Here is a 25,600-nt window from a genome sequence, read left to right as displayed (position 1 = left end):
TATGCAAAGGCCAATAAAGGTACCAGGGGTGAAAGTATAAATAAGATTTATTGCTAGCAATAAAAGGTGCAAGCAGAAAAATTTCACATAAGCACACAGATCACTAATTCTAAGCATCTTTAATACAGGGGTTTTGAACCTTCATAAGCATCCTTGTTTGCTAATTGGTTATAAAGGAGTGACACAAGGAGTTCTTTACTGAGCATGTCTCTATACCTGTGTTTTAGCCATGTATCTCATTAGCATACTTTTTCCCCACCTAGGGGCATGATTTTTAGTACTTTAATGAGCTCTTTGACCCAGTACTCTAATTCTGCTTTTGTTTTCAAGCCTCCTTTATCTAAGACTGTCTTCTCCTTATCATTGCAGATGGACATTCGTGTCACAATTCCCTTTTGCTTGGTCTTTGCATAGTAGTTTCTAGGTCACTCCTTACACTTTGAAGCCTAGCCAAGAGGACAGGAGCATATCCACCAACCTCTAGATCAAAAAAGTCAACTATAGAAGAAGTCCACAAGCAAAGGTGCCACTAAATCCTTCTCTTGTGAAAGCCACAGTGCCCCCTGGGGTGGGAGAAATGCATCTTGGTCTTGCATTTAAGAGTTGTACTGTACTGCTTGTCCTCAGTGTACAGGAATTGTAATGGTCTGATACTGTAGATAGTCTTACATAAAAGTTTTCCTATTACATAGTTAATAGAAAACATTTTGTCAGAGTAAAGGACAGCAATACATGAACACCTTATCTTAAACATTTTATTTATCATTCTGAAAGAAAATACATTTCACAAGCTTCAAATTTTTCAGGAAAAACAAAAGAAGTTGGGGGGGGGGGGAGGAGGAAAGAGAAACCTGTTTATTCCTCAAATTTTCCTGGTTGTTTTCCAGGCCTTCATCTCTAGCTGGCTTTTACATATTTCATAGACATTAAGGCTGGAAGTAACTTGGTAAGATGATCAGGTCCAGCCCTCTGCCCAAGGGGCAGGAAGTCAGCTAGGGTCAAAGGATCCCAGCAAGATAAATACCCAAAGTTTCTTGGAAGTGTCCAGAGTAGGTACTTACACCACCTCTGCGGGGCAGGGGATAGGGGAGTTTGTTCCAGGCCTTGGGGGCTCAGGAAGTAAAGAAGTTTTTTTTCTTATGTCCAGCCTAAAACCATCTTGCAGAAGTTTGTGACCATTAGACCTTGTCACCCCCTGGGGTGCTCTGGTGAACAGGTGTTCCCCCAGGTCCCGATGCACACCCTTTATGGATTTATAGGCTGCCACCAAGTTGCCCATGAGCCTGTGCTTCTCCAGGCTGAAGAGTCCCATAGCTTGCAGACTCTCTTCATAAGGCCTGTTCTCATGCCCTCTGATCATGCACATGGCTCTCCTCTGGACTCTTTCAAGCTTCTCCGTGCCCTGCTAAATTGTGGAGCCCAGAACTGGATGCAATACTCTAGCTGCAGCCTCACGAAGGCCAAGTACAGCTGGAAGACAACATCCTGGGTCTTGCCTGAGATGCATGAGTAGATGCAAGCAGAGTTTGCTTTGCCAGCTGGAGTACTGCATTGGTGGCTCATGTTCATCTTGTGGTCAGTCATGATCCCCAAGCCTCTTTCCATCATGGTGCTAAAAAGTGCAGCATTGCCAAGCCTATAAGTGTGATGCAAGTATTTATTCCCAAGGTGGAGCACTTTGCATTTTTCCATATTGAATGCCATCAGATTTCATCCACCCACCTTGCAAGCCTATCAAAGTCAGCCTGGATCACCAGCCTATCCTCAAATGTGGAGACTCTTCCCCGAAGTTTGGTGTCATGAGCAACCTTGGCTATGGTTAAGACACTAGTGTCTAGATAGTTTAAGTTGACACTAAGGGTACAGGTCCAAGAACAGAGCCTTGGGGGTCACCACTAGTCACTGAGTGCCATGTTGATTTGGTTCCATCAACTACCACTCTGGGTCCAACCTCAGAGCCAGTTTCCCAGCCATTGGACTGCAGAGTACTTGAGGCTGCAGTTGCCCAATTTTTTCATGAGGACATCATGGGACACCAGGTCAAAAGCTTTTTAAAGTCTAAATATATGACATCAACCTCTTCCCTTTTGTCCAGGTGACATCACCTGGTCATAAAAGGAAGTGAGATTGGTCAAGCAAGACTTAAACTGTAAGCAACCCATGCTGGCTATCCCTCAGAACATTGCCTTCTGTTAGCCTGTCTAGACTGGTTTCTTTGATATTTTTTTCCCCCCCAATATCTTCCCAGGGATTGAGGTCAAACTGATTGGCTTGTAGTTTCCCAGGTTCTCTTTCCCCACTTGCTTGAAGATGGGCAGCAAATTGGCCCTTTTCCAATCTTTGGGTACTTCCCCCAAGCACCTTGAGTTCTCAAATATCCTCACCAGTAGATGCACTATGATGTCAGCCAGTTCCTATAGCACTTTTGAGTGCAACTTATCTGGACCAGCCGATTTATGGGGGTCCAGCCTCAAGATACTCCCCTCACAAGATCCACACCAATGGTGGGCATGTATTAATCTTCACCCTAGTCATCCTAAATCATGTTCAGCAGGGTGGTCCCCTTTGGGCTGGTGAAAAAACCAATGCAAAGTAATTGAGCAAATTAGGAACCTCCAACCCAGGACTGCCTGAGCTGATTCAAGTGCTGGTGTTAGGGATTGGGGTCAGTCTCAAGCTGTGCCAATGGCTGGGGCTGGAAGGACTCCAAGCTAAGTTACAGGGCACAGGTAAATCACAGCTCTTGAGGACAGGGGAAGCCAGGTGGATGCCTGTGTCCCACAGCTCAGGGGAGGTCCAGGCTATCACTGCCACTAGCCTCAGGAGCCTAGCCTGCCTGTCCTCTCAACCCAGCCTGGGGAGCTGTGACCTTTCCAGCCATCACCACAATCTGAAATATCCTCAATTCTTAACACTAATACTGAAGCCAGCTCAGGCCACCTCCAGTACAGCTGCAAGCTGGAGGTCAGCAGCATCCAGTGCACATGGTGCAGCTTAAAGGGAATGGCACTACAGGGCTGGAAAGAAGCAGAGACTTGGGAACAGACAGTAAGCAAGATGCAACTATGGTAACAAGAAAAGACCAATAGAGCAGGACATGCAAATGAAGAAAATGAGCATACCAATACTAGGAGGGGAAAGGAGGCAGGGTTCAGAACCTGTGGACAGAAGTATGCCAAGTAGACTGGCAAGGTGAGCAAAAGCAGCAAGGAAGAAAAAATAAATTAGAGAATTGAGACAGGACCAAGGAACACCTATCCAGGCAGGGCAAGGGGTCAGGTAAGCTGGACCACAGAAGACCCAGAAAAAGGTGCTACGAAAGGAAGAGGAAAAAGGAAGTTGAAAAATGGAATAAGTGAATGTGAACATGGGTGAGAATACATTCTGACCAAGGGGGAAAAACCAAACCAAAGATGCAGCTGAACCAGAAAAAAAAAAAAAAAAAAAACAACAAACAAACCACACAACAAGGAAGAAAAGCATGTTAAGGAAAACCAAAACCAACAATGGATCTGAGTGGCTTGGAAAGTACGAGAGGCTAGGGGAGAGAAGAGAGGCTGGAGGAGCACTTCAAACCAAACAGGATGAGTAGCAAGAACTGGAAGAGCAATGTGACACTAGGGGGTAAAGAGCAGCACTGTACCTAGACTCTTGGACACTCCAGGTGAACTTTTAGTATCACAGCGGCACAAGCACAGCACACACAAGTATAATCCTTTTTGAGCCCCCCTTTCTGTCCAGGCCCTGGGCAGCCACCCGGTTTGCCCATGCCTGCGTCTGGTAAAGAAGAGAGGCTGGAGAAGACCCAGAAACACCAGAGGCAGGACACAAGCAGCTGTGGAAGCACCATTGTGACCAAGCAAAAGGAAGGCTGGAGGAAAGTGAATGATGGATGAGAAATTAGAGAAAACATCTGAGACTAAGCTGGGGAGGTTTCATAGTAGCTAGGGTCAGGAGGGACCTGAACAGATCATCTAGCCTGACCCCCTGCCACAGGCAGGAATGAATGCTGGGTTCACAAGACCCCAGACAGGTGATCATCCAACCTCCTTTTGAATATGCCCAAGGTAGGGGCAAGGACCACTTCCCTGGGAAGTTGGTTCCAGATTTTGGCCACCCTAACTGTAAAACATTGCCTTCTGATCTCCAACCTAAACCTATCCTCCATCAGCTTATTACCATTGTTCCTCATCACCCCAGGTCTCCATTTGGGGAGAAGAGAGCTCTGCCTATTTGCTGTTGATCCCCCTTGATGAGCTTGTAGGCAGCCACCAGGTGCCCCCTCAGCCTCTTGCTGAGGCTGAACAGGTTCAGATCCTTAAGTCTCTCCTTGTAGGGCCTGTCCTGTTGCCCTCTCACCAAGCAGGTGGCCCTAATCTGAACCCTCTCCAAGCTGGCCACATCCCTTTTGAAGTGTGGCACCCAGTACTGGAAGCAGTACTCCAACTGCAGTTTGACAAAGTCGCATAGAGGGGGAGTATCACCTCTCTGGACCAGCTAGAGATGCACCTTTGGATGCATGACAAGGTATGGCTGGCCTTGCTGGCTGCAGTCTGGCATTGGCAGCTCATGTTAATCTTGGAGTCAATAATGACTCTGAGATCCCTTTCCACCTCTGTGCTTTCAAGAAGGGAACTCCCCAGCCTGTATGTATGCTGTGGATTCCTTCTCCCGAGGTGCAGCACCCTGCATTTGTCTACATTGAACTCCATCCCATTCTCATCTGCCCACTTTTGTAGTCTGTCTAAATCTAGTTGCAGCCTCTCTCTCCCTTCAAGTGTGTCTACCTCACCCCACATCTTCGTGTCATCAGCAAACTTGGACAGCCTGCTTTCCACCCCCTCGTCCAAGTCGCTGATGAAGATGTTAAACAGTGCGGGCCCAAGGACCGAGCTCTAGGGTACCCCACTGCTCACATCTCGCTAGGTTGAGTACAACCCATCCACCACTACTCTGGGTGCACCCCATCAGCCAATTTTTTACCCATCCAACTGCAGGCATCAATGCTGCAGTCACTTAATTTATTGATGAGGATGTGGTGAGGGACAATGTCAAAGGCCTTCTTAAAGTCTAGAAAGACTACATCCACAGCAACACCATCATCCAAGGATTTAGTTATTTGGTTGTAAAAGGCCATCAGGTTGGTCTGGGAGGACCTGCCTTTGATGAACCCATGCTGACTGCCCGAGCATGATCTCCCCTGCAGGCCCTCCACAGGTGTGCTCCTTGATGATTCTCTCCAAGATCTTCCCAAGCACCGAGGTGAGGCTTACAGGCCTATAATTACTTGGGTCCTCCTTCCTCCCTTTCTTGAAAATAGGGACCACATTAGCCAGTTTCCAATCCCCTGGCACCTGGCCAGATGACCACAAATGCTCATACAGCCGGGCCAAGGGCTCCGCGATGACCCCTGCCAGCTCCCTCAACACCCCTGGGTGGAGGGCATCTGGCCCTGCAGATTTTTTTTTTTTTTTTTTAAAGTCTAGCCCTTCCAGAAGATCCTGAACTATATCTGCACTGACTAAAGGCTTGAAAGAGCTACCCCCAAGATTGTCCCTACCTCTGATAGGTGGGATATCCTGGTCCCTGTTCAGAAAAACAGAGGCAAAGGAACTGTTAAAAATATCAGCTGTCTGGCATGGCCACCAGATTACCATTTGTATCTTGCAGGGGCCCTACATTGCCTGGCGCCCTCTTCTTGCTCCCAATGTTCTTGGAAAAAGGACTTTTTGTTGTCCTTAATCCTGGATGCTAGCTTGAGTTCCACCTCTACCTTGGCCTTCCTAATAGCCCTCCTACACTCCTGCACTGAGGAGTACTCCTCCTTGGTGATAGTTCCTCCCTTCCACTGGTTGTACCCTTTTAGTCCTCAGGCATTGCTGAATGCCCTTGCTGAGCCAAGGGGGTCTTTGAGCACTCTTACCCCCCTTGCTTCTCTCAGAGACTGTTATCCTTTGAGCCTGGAGGATCACCCCCTTAAGGTACAACCATCCCTCATGGGCTCCCATCTTCTCTACTTCCTTGGCCCTTAGTGCCTCCCCCACTAGTCTCCTAAGCTCATTGAAGTTGGCCCTTCTTAAGTCAAGGGCTTTAGCCAAGGGTTGAAAGGAAGAGGCTGCATAAACAGCACAAAGCCAAGGGGGGGCAGGGGGGGAGAGAAGAGAAGAACTGGAGTAGCACCTAAAAACAGCAGTGGGAGAAAGGAAAGGCTAGAGAGGACAGCAACATCATTGGTGGTGAAAGTGAGTTTCATAAAGCAGGCAAAACAACAAGGAGGGGAAATGAGAAGCTGCTGAAGCACCACATGATAGAGAAGGAAGAGAGTCTGGTGAGATACCCGAGACAGCAATGAAGAGAAGCAACACTGGGAAAACATGCAAGAGCCAGAGAGAAAAGAAAGCCTGGAGAAGTAAGTGGGACCCCATGGAGAAAAAAAGAAAGGTAGGAGAAACACCTGAGGGGAGGGAGTGGTGGAAGAGAGAAGAGCAACTGTAGAAGCACCTGAGACAGAGGAGAGGCACAGAATGACTTGAAACAGAGAAGAGGCTGAAGAGATACCAAGTAGAGGGGAAAGAGGCTTGAGAAGCATTGGGGGCACCAAAGCAAAGGAAAGAACTCTGGTATGTACCAGGACCACCAAAAGGAGAGAAATGAAGCACAAGAATCCATGGGTATTTAGGGGAAAAGCAGTGGGGCTCAAAAAGCACAGGCAACACCAAGGAGAGGCAAGGAGAGAGACTGGAGAAGCATTCATGAAGCCAATGAGGCAGCTAAACAACTTGACACTAAGCTGAGGGAAGAAGCTGGGAAAACACTTGAGTAGACAAAAAAGACAAGAGGCTGGAAAATCACTTAAGATACCAAAATTGGGAAGAAAGGCTAGCTGAGAGAGCCCGCCTTCAGAAGCTACAGACACCAACAAGTGGGTTTGAGTGGCTGGAAGAGCATCCCATGAGTTAGGAAGTAGGACTGTATAAATACCAGAGATTGCAAAGAAGAGATCAAGATGTTGGAAAAGCATCAGAAACATCGAAAGGGAGAGCAGGAGGGCTGTACAAGGACCTTGGGGAAGCACCCAAAAGAGAAGTTAGCTTGGAGAATCACCCAAGAGAACAAGTGAGTGAGGAGAGGGCGCAGTAGGAGCAGCTAAAAAAAAATCTCAGTGGAAGTGACAGAGGCTGAAGAAGCACCCGAGACAGCCAAAGCAAGTTGAGGACACAGGATGGAGAACACCCATGAGATCCAGAATGAAAAGATGGAAATAACACACTCGAAACACCAAGAAAAATCAGAGAGCCTGGAGAAACCCTTAGAACACCACCCAGGTGAGGGGGAGCCTAGAGAAAGAGCTTAGGGATGCCATGGAAAAGGTAGAGGGGCTGGAAAAGCATGAGTGACAAAGTGAAGCTGGAGAAGCAACAATAAGACAGCAGACAGAGGCAAAGAACTGGAAAAGAATGTGACATCAGGGAGGGTAAGACAGGGCTTAGAGAAGCAAGCAAGACACCAAGGAGGAGTGAAAGAAAGAGAGAGGCTAGAAAAGTCCCAGAGCCTGAAAGCAGAAGGGGGGGGGGCACACACAGGAAAAAGGTCCAAGACAGCAATGAGGAGAGAAAAGGAAGATGGAAAACCACCGGAGACACCAACCAGTAGAAAGGTTGGACAAGGACATGGGAGAAGCACCTGAAACTAGAAGCTAGGCGAGGTAAGAAGCTGGAGAAAACACCACAGACAGCCAGCAAGCCAGCCATCTCATCCGAGATTCTGAGCAACTGTATAAATAGCAAACTGCAAAGAGGACAGGCCATTTATTGTAACAGAACCAACTAAGCTCTTGGAGCCCAGTCCTTCCCCACTATCAATGCAGCTCAAAATCTTCCCCAATGCAGCAAGGATAGGAACAAACCAAACACCAGTGACATGAGGAACAGGGTAGAATCAAGGTATACTAGTCAAGGAAGGTAGAGGCAGGGCCAGGAAAAAACCAAGGGTGGATCAAGCTGTCAGGTAAGATGGACTTGAAGTAACATGAAGCAGGCAAAAGGGGAGAACTGAGAAGGGGCTGACTGAGCAAGAGGAAGGGACTAACCACCATGAGGCTTCCACACCAAGAGACTGTAGAGCAAATGAGTAAGTCAACTACATGTAGGAGATGACAGAACAAGGGAAAGGGAAACTGCAGAAAAGGCTGACAGATCAAAGGGGCAAGACATTGCACAAGAGAAACAAGGCAGGGCCAGGGAACAAAAAAAGGGGATATAGAAGTGGGGACAACTGACCAATGGATGTGTGTGGTGGGGGGGATGTGATGTAAAGCAAAGGAAGAAAATAGAAGCCACACATGGCTATCCTCAATTGGGTAAAATCAAGCCTGGTGCCCTTTGAGACTCCTTTAACTACATCTAAAGCCCACCCATTCCCTCCCCCCCACCCCCAGGCCACAGCACAAGGCCAAACAACCCCGAGCTATCCCCTAACTTGACCATACCCAAGACTGACTTGAAACAAAACAGCCTCCTACCCCTTTACCTGCTGACTGTACTTGCCCTGTCCCTAACAGTCAGCCCCTCTCCAAACCAAGCAAGTTGCCCTTACCCACCAGAAGCAGCCCAGACCAAACCCAAAGCATCTACTCCCCATGTATTGAAGCCATAGACTAACCAGATCCAACCCCACCCATCCCAAGCATTACATCTCAGCCAATGTATGTAACACCTCAGCCTCCCACCCAATTCTTCAAGTCCCCAGGCTGTAGTCGCCTCAGCCACAGAACCTACCCAAACAAACAGAAGGTACCCTGATGGGAGACCCCAAGCTGCTCCTAACCAAGCAGAAGTCCCCAGGGCTCCCTCCTCTGATCTTAATTGAAACAAGCTCCATCCCCCACAGCCTAGACATAAAAAAAAGTTACACACAACACCAAGTCAAACCTCTTATCTACTGTTCAGAAGCTGCATCCCCCTCAATTATGCAGTGCTGTCAACTGTAGACCTGGGTGCTACCCAAGCACCCAAGATGCTTCAAACTACCTAATCCCCTACTCTAATCACAACTACTAGTCCCTCCCTCCCTCCCCCCCCCCCAATCTAGACTTGGATGGCTGCTACTGTACTAGCTGCAGCCATCCAAGCCAGCCATTATTTAACTCTCCTACCCTAAAAACAATCCAGCCCAAGACCTTTCCTTCTCCAAGCCTCCACTCTATACTCAAATCAAGCATACGTCACCAAAACCTCCATCCTTTAAGTCAGCTTCCTGCATTTCCCTAAGCTTTTACCAACTACAGCCTCTTCAAAGCTCAAACTAAACCTGAATGGACCAAAGGGAAGAGGAGAAAAAAGATTTTTCTGAGTAGGGACCAGGTCTTCCCCCTCACTGGGATCCCCAATGATCCCAGGGGAAGCACAGCCAGGCCCAGGGTCAGAGAGGACCTAGTCAGGGAACTTCTGGTGGGACTGGCAGTGTTCAAATCAGCAGGTCCTGACAACCTCCACCCTAAAGTGCCAAGGGAATTAGTAGAGGTCATTGCAGGACCCCTGGCATAGCTTTACAACCACTTGTGGTGCTCTGGTGAGGTGCCAGAGGACTGGAGAAGGGCCAGTGTGGTCCCCATTTTCAAAAGAAAGGGAGGAAGGAGCACCCAGGAAACTATAGGCCTGTTAGTTTTACCTCAGTCCTGGGGAAGCTCTTTGAGAAAATTATCCAGGTGCACATCTGTGAGGGGCAAGCAGGGGAGTGTATGCTTAGGGGCAACCAACATGGGTTTATTAGAGGCAGGTCCTGTCAGACCAACCTGGTGGCCTTCTACGACCAGGTCACAAAATCCTTGGATGCAGGTGTTGCAGTGGACGTAGTCTTTCTGGACTTTAGGAAGGCCTTCAACACTGTCTCTCACCCCATGCTTGTTAAAAAATTAGGGAGGTTGTGGTGTCCATGCCTACAGTCAGATGCAAATTGGCTGAAAGGCTGCACCCCAGGGAGTGGTGGTGGACAGGTCATTTTTGACCTGGAGGGATGTGGGCAGTGAAGTCCCCCAGGGCTCTGTCCTCAGACCCACACTGCTCAACATCTTCATCAGCAACTTGGACAAGGGTGAAAAGCACCTTGTTCAAATTCACAGATGACACTAATATGTGGGGAGAAGTGGGCACACTAGAAGGGAGGGACAGGCTGCAACTGGATTTGGACAGGTTACAGGGGTGGGCAAACATCAATATTGAATCCCATCTTATTCTCAAGTGAAGGGTACTGCACCTAGGGAGAAAGAGCCAACAGCATACCTACAGGCTAGGGAACTCCCTACTCGTCAGCAGAGGCAAAAAAGGATTTTGGAGTCATTATAGACTCCAAGATGAACATGGGCCACCAATGTGGGGATACAGTTAGGAAGGCTAACCTCAGCTTGTCATGCATCCAGAGACGCATCTCAAGCAGGTCCAAGGAGGTCATCCTCCCCCTCTATATGACATTGGTCAGGCTGCAGTTGGAGTACTGCATCCAGTTCTGGGTGCCGCACTTCAGGAGGGATGTGCACAGCAGAGAGGGTCCAGAGGAGGGCCACTCGCATGATCGGCAGCAGCAGGGTAGGCCCTATGAGAAGAGGCTACAGGACCTGAACCTGTTCAGCCTCCACAACAGAAGGCTGAGAGGGCATCTGGTGGCCATCTATAAACTGACCAAAGGAGACCAGCAGGCAATGGGAGAGTCTGTTCCCTCGAGCACTACTGAGACTAACAAGGAATAACAGCCATAAGTTGACCTACAGTAGATTCAGGCTAGACATCAGGAGGCACTACTACACAGTCAGGGCAGCTAGGATCTGGAACCAACTTCCAAGGGAGGAAATGGTGCTCACTTCTACCCTGGGGGTCTTCAAAAGGAGACTAAGCAGACACCTTGCCAGGGTCCTTTGACCCCAGCATCCTTTCCTGCCCATGGCAGGGGTTGGACTTGATGATTTGCTCAGGTCCCTTCCAACCCTACCAACTATGAAGAGACAGACTATAAACTCAACAGGACCAGAAGCTCACACAATATAGATAAGTAGTGATGCAAGCAACTGGAAGGCCTGACTAATGGCCAAACACTTGGGACATGCTAAGTCTCCTGGTCCCCACAAGGCCCAAGGCACCAATCTTTCTTTCTTCAACACTGGAGCATCACATTGACAGCACAAGCCTCTACCAGTTGAAGGCAGGAGACTTTTCCCTCCACAAGGCTCAAGCTTTGTCTTTAGGAAACCCCAAACTGCTCTGGGAAACCCTGGGAAATCCTGTCCCCCTGGAACCCAAACACTTCCCCACCATGGAGGAACACAAAGGTGTTCATCCAGCCTAGCCAAAGCCCTGACCACCTGCCAAACACACACCTCTTTGGACATGCTAAACCTCCTAGTCTCCAAGACCCTGACCTCCCCTGGACTCTAAGGCCCTAGGTCCAGGGTGGACAAAAATCAATTTTAAAGTTAAAAGTGGATTTTAAAATGAAATTAGCTTTATTTTTGAGGCTTTTAAAAAAAAAAAGCCTCAAAATAAAACTGAACTTTATATAGGTTTGAAGCTCAAAACGTTATCATGGAATAGGGATTATTACTTCTATTTATAAACTATTTGAGACAATATATTCATATAACCTTTTTAGAAAAAGGTTCTATAAATAGGTCAACAGGCCATGGGCTATATGAAGGCCCAATCCTGTGTGGTTCCCAGAGGCTCCTCTACAGATTAGTAAAGATTGAAGGTAACCACTCTACCCAAATGGGATTTGGCCCTCAGTCTAGATGCATTAGGCATATCTGTGATGCTTAGTTTCAGTTCTCAAACTGTGGATGGTGTGTCTCCAGAGACAGTAGTATAGTAGTACATACATCACAGTATCACCCTGACATCTGCTGGGAGGGTAATACAGCAGTGCACAGACACCCCAGGAAGTTTCATAGACATTAGAGCTGGAAGTGACCTCAGAAGATCAAGTCTAGCCCCCTGCCCCAGGGGCAGGAAGTCTGCTAGGGTCAAAGGTTTCCAACAAGATAAATGTCCAAATGTTTCTTACAGGAATCCAGAGTAGGTGCTTGCACCACCTCTGGAAGCAGTCTGTTCCAGGCCTTGGGGTGGTCAGACAGTAAGGAAGTTTTACCTTATATGTCCAGCCTGAAAGTCTTGGAGGAGTTCATGACCATCTGACATTCTCATCCCTTGAGGCATGCTGGTGAACAGGTGTTCCCCCAGATCCTGATGTATACCCCCCCCTATATACTTACAGGCAGCCACCAGGCCCAAGTTTTTGGAAAGTACTGGGGACAACTTCCTGGTACAAGTGCCAGAGCAGCCAACTAGGGGCCATGCTCTTCTTGACCCACTGCACACTAACAGGGAAGAATTGGTGGGGAAGGCAACAGTGGATAGCAACTTGGGCAGTAGTGACCATGAGATGGATTGAGTTCAGGATCCTGAGGAAAGGAAGGATGGGGAACAGCAGAGTAAGAACCCTGGACTTTAGGAAAGCAGACTGACTCACTCAGGAAACTCATGGGCAGGATCTCCTGGTAAGCCAGTCTGAAGGGAAGAGGAGTCCAGGAGAGCTGACTGTACTTTAATGAAGCCTCACTGAAAGTGCAGGAACAAATCATCCCAATATGAAGGAAAACTAGTAAGTATAGCCAAAAAACAGCTTGGCTTACCAGGGAACTCTTCCATTATCTAAAAATCACAAGTGAGGCAGCTTATAAATAGAAAACTTAGACAAATGAATTAGGAAAGAATATAAAACAGTGTTGCTTGAGCATGAAGGAATGAAGTCAGGAAGGCCAAAAGGCAACTAGAGCTGCAGCTAGCAAGGTATGTGGAAGGTAACACAAAGGGTTTTTACAGTTGTCAGTAGGAAGAGGATCAGGGAAGGTGAGAGTCCCTTACTGAATGGGGGAGGCAACATTGTGATAGAGAAGGCAGAAAGTTCTTAAATATGCAATGCCTTTTTTGCCTCTTCACAGGCAAAGTCAACTCCCAGACTACTGCACCAGGGAGCAGTTTGGGGATGAGGCTGGCAGCCCTCTGTGGTGAAAGAACAACTGGGCAACTATTTAGGAAGGCTGGACACATACAAATCCATGGGGCTGGATGGGATGCAGCTGAGGGTACTGAGGGCTTTGGCTGATGTGATTGCAGAACCACTGGCCCTCGTTTTTGGAAACTCATGGCAATCACAAGATTCCAGATGATTCGAAAAGGGCAAACATAGCGCCCATGTTTAAGAAAGTGAAAAAGGAGGACCCAGGGAACTATAGACCAGCTAGTCTCACCTCAGTCCCTGGAAAAATCATTGAGCAGATTCTCAAAGAAACCCTTTGTAAGCAGTTGGAAGAGAAAAGGACAATTAGCAACAGTCAGCATGGATTCACTAAGGCAAGTCATGCCTTTATGCCAAGATGACTGGCTCTGTGAATATGGTGTACCTGGATTCCAGCAAGGCTTTTGATATCGTCTCCCACAGCACTCTCTCAGGCAAGCTAAGGAAGTACAGGCTTGATGAATGGACTGTAAAAGAAAACAACAGAAAACTGGCTGCAGCATTGGGCTCAGAGCAGTAAATCAATTCCTCACTATCTATTTGGCAGCCAGTATTTAGTGGAGTCCCCCAGGACTGATGCCCAGGGTATCAGTTCTGGGGGACAGTTTTGTTAAATATCTTCATCCATGACCTGGAAGATGGCATAGAGTGCACCCTCAGCAAGTCTGCAGATGACACCAAGTTGGGGGGAGTAGTAGATACACTGGAGGGCAGGGCTAGGATTCAGAGTGAAGACAACAAATTCAAAAGATTGGACCAAAAAGACACCGCATGGGATTCAACAAGGACAAGTACAAAGTCTCACACTTAGGACCAAACAATCCCATGCAGCAGTATAGGCTGGGTGCTGACTGGCTGGGAAGCAGCTTTGAAGAAAAATACCTGGGAGTTACAGTAGACAATAAGTTGAATGAGGAGTCAATAGTGTGCCCTTGTTGCCAAGAAGGCTAACAGCATCCTGCGTTGCATCAGTAGGTATGTTGCCAATAGGCGAAGGGAAGTAATTATTCCCCTCTATTCAGCACTGGTGAGGCCACATTGGGAGTACTGTATTCAGTTTTGGGTCTCCACCACTACTGAAAGGATATGGACAAATTGGAGAGTCCAGCCAAGTGCAACAAAAAGTAGTGAGGTGGCTGCAGCATGAGTTATGAGGAAAGACTGGGAGGACAAGGTTTATTTAGTCTAGAGAAGAGACTGAGAGGAGACTTAATAGCACATCTTCAGCTACCTGAACTGGGATTACAAAGAGGATGGAGCTAGACTGTTCTTAGAGGTGGCAGATGACAGAACTAGGAGCAATGGTTTCAACTTGTAGCAAGGTAAGTTTAGGTCAGCTATTAGGAAGAATTGTTACTAGGCAAATAGCAGAACACTGGAACAGGTTACCCAGAGAGGTGGTAGAAGCTAAAATCTTGGAGTTTTCTAGACAAAGCTTTGGCTGGGATGATCTAGTTAGGAGCTGGTCCTGCTTTGAGGAGTGGGTGGACTAGATAACTGTCTGAGGTCCATTCAAAAAACTTAAACTTCCTACAATTGCATGCACCACAGTACTTGCATCACAGTATAGCAAAACACTCATGTTTAGAGCCAAAGCAAAAAAAAAACCCCAAGCATCATTGAATACAAGTTCTGCTACATGAAAATTTGACTAATCAGTCTCTCATTTTCTGAGCTATCACCATCAGCAGTTCCTGCTTCTTCTGATCCTTCATTTTTATTATCTTCATAGACTTCTCAGAAGTGAATGTTTGCCTGAATTGAGACAAGCTTCTTTACTTTTTCATGTGTTAATTTCTTTCTTGATTTGGTGCGAGTATTTCCAAACAGACCAGTTTTTCACATGCTGCAAAAGATGGAAGAATCTGAAGCAGGTGAGAAGCACAAGGAGTCAAACTGTCATGCAAAGGCCTTGCCACCATGTTGCAGGAGGGATATACCTGGCAGGGTCCCAGACTGCATTCCTGGACTGCCTACCTGAAGGTGTTCTGTATTCTGCAACATTTGAAAGTACCTTTCTAACATCAAGCCTGAAGCATGTTGCTTGTTTTGTAGTCCAGTCAAATGCACTAGCAGTGCTACCATCACTAACATTTCTGCCTTTGAATCTTGGATCCAAGCTATTTACAGCAGCATGAGTTGATGGGAAGAATTGTGTTGCCAATCTGTTAATAAAGATTTTCACTTTTCTTTCTTGTGAACTTTTAAAGCGGAGATATGCTTAGATTCTCAAAAAACAGTTGGTTTTACCTGGGCCATTTGGTAAGGAATGTATGACAAAAGTGCACTGTCCTATTCAGATGCAGTGACTGCTGAAGAAATTGGCTTAAGGATCTTCAGGGAGTTCTGTAGCTGAACCCAGAAGACATCCTCATCAAGTACAGTGCTCCTTACACTTCTGGGTAATTTAAAGGTCCTCAATTATTACCTTTTCTTGAAGAGCTTCTGTTTTTTAGTAAAATTTCAAATGAGGTCACCACTCCACTCCTCCTAGGTTTATTACGGAGTTTGAGTGTCACTGTTTTATTCTTTGCATTCTTTTCTCCATGCTTCTTAAAGACCACAGCTACAATGCGAGTAGCTTTTACATGTTTTATAACTTTTTTGCTCTTCTATAGATCTTCTGCCAAGTGTTCAAAACCATGCTGTCATTAAGAATGAAGTTTAGCCCATGGGAGGCATATGTTATTGCAATAATGTGGATATTTATCCATTATGATCTTCCATGCTGCTTTCATGTTACTTGCATTGCCAGTCAGCAAAGCAAGTACTTTACCAGAGAGGATAAAAACTGTAGTGTCTAGCTTGCATATATAAACAATAAGCTACTGCACATACAAATTTAGTAATGGATAGAGGAAAGGCCTCCTCAGAGTTAACTGTGAACAACTTCCCTGCTCTGCAGGCCCCACCTCACTGCCAAGTTTGGGGGATGTCACAAAACATCAGATTAGCAGGAATTCAATTCTGTATACTAATGCAGATAAAAATAATTTAAGATGCTAAATTCAGAGAAATGTAAACTCTTACCTTTCAATAAAGTATATTTTCTTCCAGCTCTTGCATGCTCCTTCTGGACTTCTGTAGATCTGAAGGTCACAGGGAGGCAGGTTCCTTCCAACTCCAAAATAGTTTCATAGTAGCATGGGGCATGGCCAGGGTAGGTTCATAGCTTCATAGTAGCCAGGGTCAAGAGGGACCTGAACAGATCTAGCCTGACCCCCTGCCACAGGAAGGAATGAATGCTGGGTTTACAAGACCCCAGACAGGTGATCATCCAACCTCCTCTTGAATTTGCCCAAGGTAGGGGTAAGGACTACTTCCCTGGGAAGTTGGTTCCAGATTTTGGCCACCCTAACTGTAAAATATTGCCTTCTGATCTCTAACCTAAACCTATTCTCTATCAGCTTATTACCATTGTTCCTTGTGACCCCAGGTGGTGTTGGGGAGAAGGGCTCTACCTATTTGCTGTTGATCTCCCCTGATGAGTTCGTAGGCAGCCTCCTCTTGCTGAGGCTGAGCAGAATCAGATCCCTCAGTCCCTCCTCATACAGCCTGTCCTGCTGCCCTCTCACCAAGCAGGTGGCTTTCCTCTGAACCCTCTCCAGGCTGGCCACATCCTTTTTGAAGTGCCACACCCAGCACTGGATGCAGTACTCCAACTGCAGCCTGACCAAAGTTGCATGGAGCAGGTGTATCACCCCTCTGGACCAGCTTGAGCATGACAAGCCTTGCTGGCTGCAGTCTGGCATTGGTGGCTCATGTTCATCTTGGAGTCAATAATGACTTCAAGATCCCTTTCCACCTCTGTGCTTTCAAGAAGGGAACTCCCCAACCTTTATGTATGCTGTGGATTCCTTCTCCCAAGGTGCAGCACCCTGCATTTGTCTACATTGAACCCCATCCTATTCTTGTCTGCCCACTTTTGTAGTCTAAAAACCTTTAGACTTGCTCCATCTCCTCTGAGGCTTTTGAGCAAGCAGGGCAATAAGCTCCTTGTTTTTAAACCTCTATGGGAACAAATGGATATCACTGCCAGTCCTCTGAAGCCTAGCCAAGAGGACAGGAGCATATCCACCAACCTCTAACTCAAAAAAGTCAACAATAGAGGAAGTCCACAAGCAAAAGGTGCCACTGAATTCTTCTTCCTTCTCTTGTGAAAGCTGCAGTGCCCCCTGGGGGCAGAAATGCATCTTGGTCTTGCATTTGAGAGTTGTACTGTACTGCTTGTCCTTTGTGTACAGGAATTGTAATGGTCTGATACTATATAGTCTTACATTAGTAAAAAGTCTTCCTATTACATAGTTATTTGAAAACATTTTGGGGGAGTAAATAGTAGCAATATTTGAATATTGCATCTTAAATACTTTTTTCCTCATTCTAAAAGGCCATTTCATAAGCATTTTTAATTTTCCTAAAAATTTTCAGTTTCAGGAATACACCACAAAAGTACTCCAAAGAACACCAGAAAATAATGGGGTGGGGGGTTCTGAATTTTTTGGGGCCTTCAAATTTCTTTTCCCAACTAGTGATTTCGATCAATTTGATTTAATTCAAATCCACCCTGCCTCAGTCAGTCTACTTTCTGAACACTGAAGCTTTACCTTGACAGCAGAAGTCCCTACCAAGCCCAGCCAGGACACTTGTAGCCAGAAAACTGAAGTCTTGCCTCAGGGAACCCAGCTCTGGCAGGGTAAAGCCTGCACCCTGCCACCCTGGAATCAAAATGCTTTCCAACATGAAGGGACACAAGCATCCACTTAGGCTAACTGAAGCCTGGATCTTTTGCAATCACTTCACACAGACTGAACCTCCCAGTCCCCACTAAGCCAAAGGCCTCAAACCTTCCCCTTGCTGAACCTTAGACCTTTACCCCAATAGCAGGAGCACCTACCAGCCACAACTGGGTGACCCCTCCAGCCCCAAAGCCAGGCCTTACCTCAGTGACCCCAGAACCTCTCAAGGAACCCAGCCCTGGCACCATGAAGCCACCCCTGCCACTATGGGGAATAAAGTGAAAAAAACCACACCAAAATACTTCCCAACATGGGGGGAGGGGGGAGGAGCCCAGACACAAACATCCACCTGGCCCAACCAAAACCCTGGCCACTAGTCAACATTTGGGACATGCTGTACCTCCCAGTCCCCACCAAGGGGAAGGTCCCAATCCTTCCCTTGCTATACACACTGGAGCTTTACCTCACCTACAGTAGTCTTTACCAAGTACAAGCAAAAGACTCTTCTAAGCAGGAAACCCAAGCCTTGCCTCCGAGATCCCCAAATCCCTCAGGGAACCCAACTCTGGCAGGATGAATCCTGCACCCTAATCTGCAAACACTTGGAAACATTAGCAGACATAGGCATCCACCCGGCCCCACCAAAGCCCTGAACAGAAGCTAGCACTTGGAACATACTACAACTTTCAGTCCCAACTAGACCAAAAGCCCCAGTCAGTCTACTTCCTGAACACTGGAGCTTTGCCTTGATAACTGAAGCCCCTACTAAGCCCAGGCAGGTGATGCCTCTGACCTGGAAGTCAGAGTCTTGCCTCAGGGATCACTAAATTCTTTAGGGAGCCACTCTCTGGCAGGTTAACACCTATCCCCTGCCACCCTGGAAGCCAAGTATTTCCCACCATGGAGGGACACAAGCATCTACCTAACCTAACCAAAACCCTGGCCACCAGCCAACACTTGGGACATGCTAAACCTTTCAGTCCCCACCAAAGGAAAGGCCCCAATCCTTGCCCTTGTAGAACATGGGAGTTTCAACTTGACAGCAGAAGTCCCTGCTAGCCCCAGGCAGGAGACCCCTCAACCCACAAAGCCCAAGCCTTGCCTCTGGGACCCCAAACCCCTCAGGGAACCCAGCTCCCTGCCACCCTGGAAGGTTAACACTTCCCAACATGGCTTGACAGAAGCATTAACTGGGCTTAAATCAGAGCCCTAACCACCTGCCAGCACTTGTCACAGGCTTGTTGTCCCCACTAGACAAGGCCCCAATCCTTCTCTTTCTGACCACTGGATCTTCACCTTGACAGTAGAAACCCCTACCAGCCCCAGGCAGGAGATGCCTCTCACACCCAAGCTAAAGCCTTTTGCCTTAAGGACCCCCCAACTCCCCCCCCCACTAAAGCACACTGTCAGCTTAGCCCTAGTATGACTGTCTTACCCATGCTGCCCTAAGCCCCCAAGTTCCCAGAATCATGGGAAACAAGTATCCACCTGGCTTAGCCAAAATCCTACCCATCCACCACCTCTAGCAACTATCCCATACTTCCTTCCCCCTCAATGCCATATGTACAAATGGTTTTACTGTTGACACAGAAGCCCAAACCTAGCCTGAGGTAGGAGAATCAAAGCTTGGGCTTTCCTTTTGGAGGGTCCCTGAGGCCTCCAACCACACTTCCAAATGAGCCTTGGCAGGATGAATCCTTCACCCTGGTACCTCAAGCACCAAATGCTTTTCAACTTCATGAGACATAAGCACCCACCTGGCCTATCCAGAGCCCTGCCCATCTGTCCCAGGCTTTGGGACCCTGCCTGCCTCTACCAGTTTAAAGTTCCCAAATCTTTAACACTTCAAGCTAAGGAGTAGAAATGCTAAGGAAGCTTCATATAGGGGGAAGAGGGGCAATCTCCTTAAGCCAAAATTTTATTTTAGCACATTTAATATTACTAAAGCAGCAACATTAAATTACCTAATTGACGAAAGGGATGAAGCTGCTAAGGAACCTGGATCAATGTTACACCAATAGAATAATTTGGAACAGCTTTTTTTTTTAAGCTGAGAAATTTGATGGAGAGGCTGGAGAAGCACCTGATGTATGTGCCAAATAAAGAAGTGGCTAGATTACAATGTAAAAGACCAAGGGGATTTAAGGAGCTTGAGATCCTAAAACTATGACTAAGTACAAGAATAAAGGAATTTAGATGAATAAAGTTACTTCTTACAAGGTTGAAGCAGTGCAGGACTAGGGTATTTAACAGGACCAGAGTATGACAGGAAATAATCAAGGCCTTGCACCATGACTAGGCTGAACCATGACAGAGCTACTCATCTATTCCAAGACCCTGTCTGCACCCAAGTGAACAAGTCTTCTGTCATTCCATTACCAAAAATCACAGTGCTTCCAAATCCTCACCACCTGAATACCAGGCCAAGAGCATTATAGGTCCCTAACACCATACACCCAAATAACATCCCACAAAGTCGGTGTTATTACTGTTTAGACCTCAGGTTCCACCCCCCACACTTCGTGCTCCAACCAAATCAGGGAAGCACCACTCTCCTACTAGGGTAGGGGTGGGCAAAACATGGCTCAGGGGCCGGATGCAGCCCACCAGGCCATTCTATTTAGCCTGCAGGGCCCCTAACAAATTAAAAAAAAAATACTGTTCATCTGCCCTAGTTTGCCTGTCATGTAGCCCTTGATGGCTTGCCAAAACTCAGTAAGCAGACCTCTGCACAAAATAATTGCCCACCCCTGTGCTAGGGCCTGAGGCCCAATACTAACCAGCAGCCTCAAACCCAGCAATGTTTCAAAGATGCAATTAACCAAGCCAATTCTATCTCCATGAGGCCCAAGGCTTCACCAAACCAGTCTAAGCCTTGCACCCACAATCCTAGCCATCAGCCACAACTAGTTAGGATAGCTCCTTCCAACTCCAGCTCTCCAAACTAATTACCCAGGCCAGGGAACCACAAACCCCACAACCAAGTTATCTTAAATCACACCTGAACAGCATGCCCAACTTAACAAGAGCACTTACTTCCTAAATAACCAGGATACACTCAGAGGACAGTGCCTCCACCCATGCCAGCCCCCAGGCTATAGGAATAGCCTGGCAGGGGGTCTTAATTAGCTATTGCCCATTTACTGTGAACAGCTGAGCCACAGCACTAAGCACCCACCCAACACTCTGCTAGCAACCAGCCAAGCAAAGGCCACCACAACCAGGGACCAAAACTAACCAGCCAAGCAAAGGTCATCATAACCAGGGAACCAAGGCAGAAACCCCTTAACCCTACACCTCCCCCCTCTACCTCTCACCAAAAGTTCTTAAGTGTCTTTTAACCCAGACAGGTCCCACTTCCACTGCCAATATATTAACACAGCACCAAAGCATAATAGTCTAACTCTTCAAGTCCGCTAACAGCACATGCCTCCTTTTAAGGACTATATCAAGTACAGTACAGGAAAAAAATCCCATTCTCCCTAGTTGCATCCAATGAAGCCAGGACTAGAATCCTCCACCTTCAGACCCTGAACTACACCATCCCTCACCAACCTTCTGCCTCCCTGAAACCCTATCAAGCCATGCCCCACCAGCTACTATGAGTAAGCCCAACTCAAAAGAGATGCTCCCAACCTCTGCAACCCACTTCATCTTTCAGCACTGAACCAACCAAGTGTTTCCACCAATTAATTTAATCCCTCACCAGCACAGCCCTAGGTTCCTGTCACTCTAGACCCAAACCAAGGCAACTTCTTCCTTGAAAACCCAAGCTGCACTTATTCCAAGCCCTAGAGCAGTGGTTCCCAACCAGTCAGTCCGGGGCAAGGGGGTACAGACACCCCCACCAGTCCGGGGCAAGGGGGTACAGACACCCCCACCAGTCCGGGGCAAGGGGGTACAGACACCCCCACCAGTCCGGGGCAAGGGGGTACAGACACCCCCACCAGTCCGGGGCAAGGGGGTACAGACACCCCCACCAGTCCGGGGCAAGGGGGTACAGACACCCCCACCAGTCCGGGGCAAGGGGGTACAGACACCCCCACCAGTCCGGGGCAAGGGGGTACAGACACCCCCACCAGTCCAACAGATGAGACAAAAATGTGCTGGTGATACTTAAGGTTATATGTGCACCACCAATATAACAAAATACATCAGTTTGGGAATCCCTGCCCTACAGTATAAACAACTGACCTGCCATCCCACCCTTCCCAAAGCTCCAGGCTGAAGACAAGCAACCCTCATCACCAGCCCAAACCCCATGCTGCCATCAAGCCCCCCTTTCCAGCTTGAGTTACCAGCTTTAACAAACCAACTCAAAGCTTCCTTGGGCCCCTAGGTTCCTCTGAATCTAGGCAGGCCCCACATCCAAAACCCAAGCATGAGTACTGAACTGCAAGTAGCCAGGACTCCTCAATTCCCACGCTCACACCACTGCATTCACCACCCTCCAGTTTAAACCCAAACACCTCTCTGCCTGTGTGTACCTTGGATATTCTGGTCTCATCACCCCTGTATCCTAGGTATAACCAGACACCACACTAGATGGCTGCAGCTTGTGTGGTAAATGAACAAACCAGACTTCTCACCATAACTCCTGATACTTGAGATCCCCTTCATCAGCCATCCACCATCCTTACCTCCTCCCTCCAGCCAAAGGTGCACTCAATCAAGTAACCCATCTACATCTCCTCCCCCATCTGAAACCCTGAAGAAAACCTAAGCCAGTCATACATAACATACAGCCAGGCTGCAGCCAATAGCTACAACCCTCCACCTGTTCCAGGCCCCAAGCAGCACTCAACCATACCAGTGTCCTCCCATATCTCCAACCAACCTAGGTCAGAACACTCTTATTAGTAGTCAGATTATGCTGGTTTCTATCATACAACTCAACCAGGACAGAACACCTCTCCATGCAAGAACACACAGTACCTCATTTGGAGCACTCCCCCAAGTTATCATCATGGAGCCCTGGCTTGTTTGCTTGCAACTCCCATATTTGTGTCTGCCCCCCCAAAACTGTACCAAACAAGTGACAGAAGTCCATTGCCATTTACAGGCTTCACAGAACTAACCCAGGCCCAGACTCTTTGCAAGAATGCATGATCTCACCCAAACTAGAATAAACCTCACCCCAGCTCCAATTGAGGAACTAAACCAAACCAGGGCCCAGGCTGAATTCAGTCAATCAAAGCCTTTAACTAGTCAAACCATAGCTTCATCTCCTAACCTTCAGCTGCAGCCAGTTAGCTCAGCCCCTTCCCATCCCCAAACTGACTTGGATCCAGCCAGGGCACCAGTCAACACCCCAATTAAGTCAAGTCCTCTCATCATACCTGACCAGGAGGCCAGATCAAGAGAAAACACCCACTTCCCAAGTTGCCAGGCTGCACTCTGCAGCGCTAAGGGCCCCCACCCATCCCAGGCCTCATTTCTCAGAGCCTCTGACTGCAGTCAGCTAAGCCACAGCACTAGGAATTCATGCAACATCACAAACTGTAACCAAACCAAAGGTCCCCACAACCTGAACCTTCCCCCACACCCCATCTCAACCAGGGGTGAAGGATGCCTGCAGGTAGCATGGCCACATATGGCTCTTGAATGACTCAAATTTGTAATTGATTTGGCTTATTTGACTTGGGACACAAAACATTTTCTGTAAAAAACCAACAAACCACCACACTATCCCCCAAGCTGCTGCTAACCCCAACAAGCCAAACCTGTCCCCCATCCCCTGACAAGTCCAGCCACCTACCCCCACTTCAGGCTACATGTTATCTAGTAGCTGAACTAGTTTCCCCTGCACAGTTCTAACAGCAGCCCCACCCCACAGAGCACCCAAGCTGCACTTCATCTGGAAACCTCCACCCCTTTCAAGCCCCAGGCTACATCTAGCCATGAGGCTCCCACCATCCAACTGCAGCCAGCCCAGCCCAGGGATCCCCACCTTCTTTGCCTGAAAAGGAGACCTCAAGCACTTTCCAGGCCTGCCTCCAAATCTCAAGCTACACCAACAAAGCTACCCTCTGCTTCCCAGCAAGTCCCAGCTCTTACCCCCTCCCCCAAACCATGGCACCACAAGGCCCAACAGTAACTGGAGTTACCCACAACCCTCCTTAGGCCCAAACCTGAGCCCAATTAAGAGAACTCCCACCCCTCAGGCCCTTGGTTGGGCTCTGCCAGTCCAAGCCTTTCCCCAGAAAAGCCAGCCCCATCACACCAGCACACAGGCTGCTCTCAAACAGAGCGCAGCCCCAGGTAGCCAGGCCAGGTACCCACAGCCCACATCAACAAAAGCAATCCAATCCCAAGCCAGCACCAGTTTTGCTCAAGCATCCTAGGCCCCCCCCCCCCAAACCCTAGCTAGACTCAACCTTTTCTGTACTAGGATGCATTTATAAACATCAATGGCCAGGTCCCAACCCACTGCCCTGTGCCCCTAGCCCTAAAGTACATGGGACAAGGGGGCACCCAAGCAGCCTCTCACTGGCTGGAAAAGAAAACCTACTTTCCCCACATGTTCTTCCTTTCAAGAACCCATTTCAAAAGTGTGGATCCATTTTTAAGGTTGCTCCCCACCCTCATTTTTGTGCAACCTACTTTCAGGTCACAACTCACAGGTTGAGAAGCCCTGCCCTAGACTAGTGGTTCTCAAGTGTTTTGTATCAGGACTCATTTGTAAACATCCGTAGGCAGCACCAACCCAATGCCCCTCACTCCTGACCCTCTGCCAACCTGCAAGGGGAAAAATAGTTTCCTATGTTTTTCTCATTTAAAAGACAACTCAATTTTTAAAGTTTGCTCACAGCCCTTTCATATTTTCTTGCAACCCATTTTTGGGTCCCAACCCACAAGTTGAGAAGTGCTGCTCAAGACCAGAGGCAGCAGAGGAAGCAGCTCAGCTCCTGAAGTACCCAGGGGGCAGGATGCCAGGCACAGCAGCCACCTCCCCACCCAGCTGCCAGACCAGCACAGCCCCAAACCATCCCACTCCAGCAAGCCACAGCCTCGGAGCCACACAGGCAGCCCCAAGCAGGGACAGAATTACACTGACTCTTGGGGTCAGGCGAGCTCGGGGCAGGGCCCGGGAGCAAGGCCGGGGCCAGTCCGGGTGCACACAGCAGGGCAGGGCAGGACCCGGAGCCCACCGCGCTCAGCAGCCCTGCGGGGAAGCCTTAGATCAGAGCTGACCCCGGACACCTTGAAGGGAAAGGCCAGAGCGGGGGACTAACGCGGCTGCCTCGTCGTGCAGACACAGGCGGAGGCCAGAGCCGCGGTCAGGGAAGCCGCGACCTCCATCCCTTCGGGCGGGAGACACACCGCCCGGCCCTTTGAGGAGGTACCTGCCGCGCCACGCTCCCCGCCCCAGAGACCCAAGCTAAGCAGCAAAATAATCTTAGTTTACCTGCATCGGAGAAAAAGTTTACCTCTGCTCCAGCGCCGCAAACTCCGCACCCCTGCAGTACCTGTATGGAGTAAACAAGCGCAAAAAGCCTCGTCGCTGCTTTATAAAGGTTACGGAAGCCCCGCCCCCACTCATCGCTGACCAATCAGCAATCGGGGGCGGAGTTTCTCAGCCTTTATAAAGTGAGCGCCGAAGCGTTTTCCTTCTTTCTCTGCGGGAAATGTTGCTGGAGTAGTTGCAGGATACTGGCTTTCTAGCTGCTGAAAGATAAGTACTTGTTTTCACTTCTGTAGATTTGTTCTTAGTATGTAATATATTTGGCTTTCTCTTTTTGTTTCATTGGTTGTGCTTTGCTGTTTTGGGGGTTCTTTGTTCTCTTTCTATGTTCTTT

The 25,600-nt window shown here is 48.2% G+C and overlaps 1 long non-coding RNA gene across 1 annotated transcript in view; it reads right to left on the bottom strand.

Annotated features, from left to right (window-relative positions):
• Positions 1–25,270, bottom strand: part of LOC109283891 (uncharacterized) — an 81,984-nt gene extending 56,714 nt beyond the window's left edge. The window contains exon 1 of the long non-coding RNA XR_009460760.1: positions 25,210–25,270. This is a non-coding gene — a long non-coding RNA (uncharacterized LOC109283891). The remainder of the gene's footprint in view (positions 1–25,209) is intronic.
• Between the last annotated feature and the right edge of the window lie 330 nt (positions 25,271–25,600).

This window comes from Alligator mississippiensis, chromosome 3 (assembly GCF_030867095.1).
Source record: "Alligator mississippiensis isolate rAllMis1 chromosome 3, rAllMis1, whole genome shotgun sequence".
Taxonomy (NCBI): Eukaryota; Metazoa; Chordata; order Crocodylia; family Alligatoridae; genus Alligator; species Alligator mississippiensis.
This window is presented reverse-complemented; position numbering and strand designations above follow the sequence as displayed.